This window comes from Penaeus monodon, chromosome 29 (genome assembly GCF_015228065.2).
Source record: "Penaeus monodon isolate SGIC_2016 chromosome 29, NSTDA_Pmon_1, whole genome shotgun sequence".
Classification (NCBI taxonomy): Eukaryota; Metazoa; Arthropoda; class Malacostraca; order Decapoda; family Penaeidae; genus Penaeus; species Penaeus monodon.
In genome coordinates, this window is record NC_051414.1 from 1,464,974 (window position 1) to 1,465,520 (window position 547).

Consider the following 547-nt stretch of genomic DNA (forward strand, 5'->3'; position numbering starts at 1 on the left):
TGCATATCCACATTCATTTGTAATTATTTCCAGGTTAATGCTCGAAAAAAAGGCTTCCATAATTCTCTTTGTCATGGCTGTTTCACTTTTCCGTTCCATCTCCGTGGCATTTTTTTCTTTTTTTTTATAGCATGCAATATCTGATTCCATTAACCCCACAGTCTCCTCTTCCCCAACGGAGGACCCTTCCCGTCATATTTATTTCTTATGAATATATAATCGAGCTCAGCCAACCTGTTTATCCCTCTTTAATTTTTCCTATAACGTTTTGATAAGGCAGTGATCATTTCCGAACTGTAGTCTTTTCGAAAGCTACAATCCAGGTAATCTGCATTTAAACTTTCCCAGTCTATTGTAAAGTTAAGATCCCCAATCCATATATTTTTTTCTTGTGGCTTCTGTACTTCTCAGCAATTCCTTTAGACACATAAGCGATTCGATAAACTTTTTTTTGTAACATTTAAATGGCAAGCGATTAAAAGCTGTTATTAACACGTTTATTCAATTGTTTTCATTTAATGATCTTTAAGCCTCCTCTCGGTCTTGC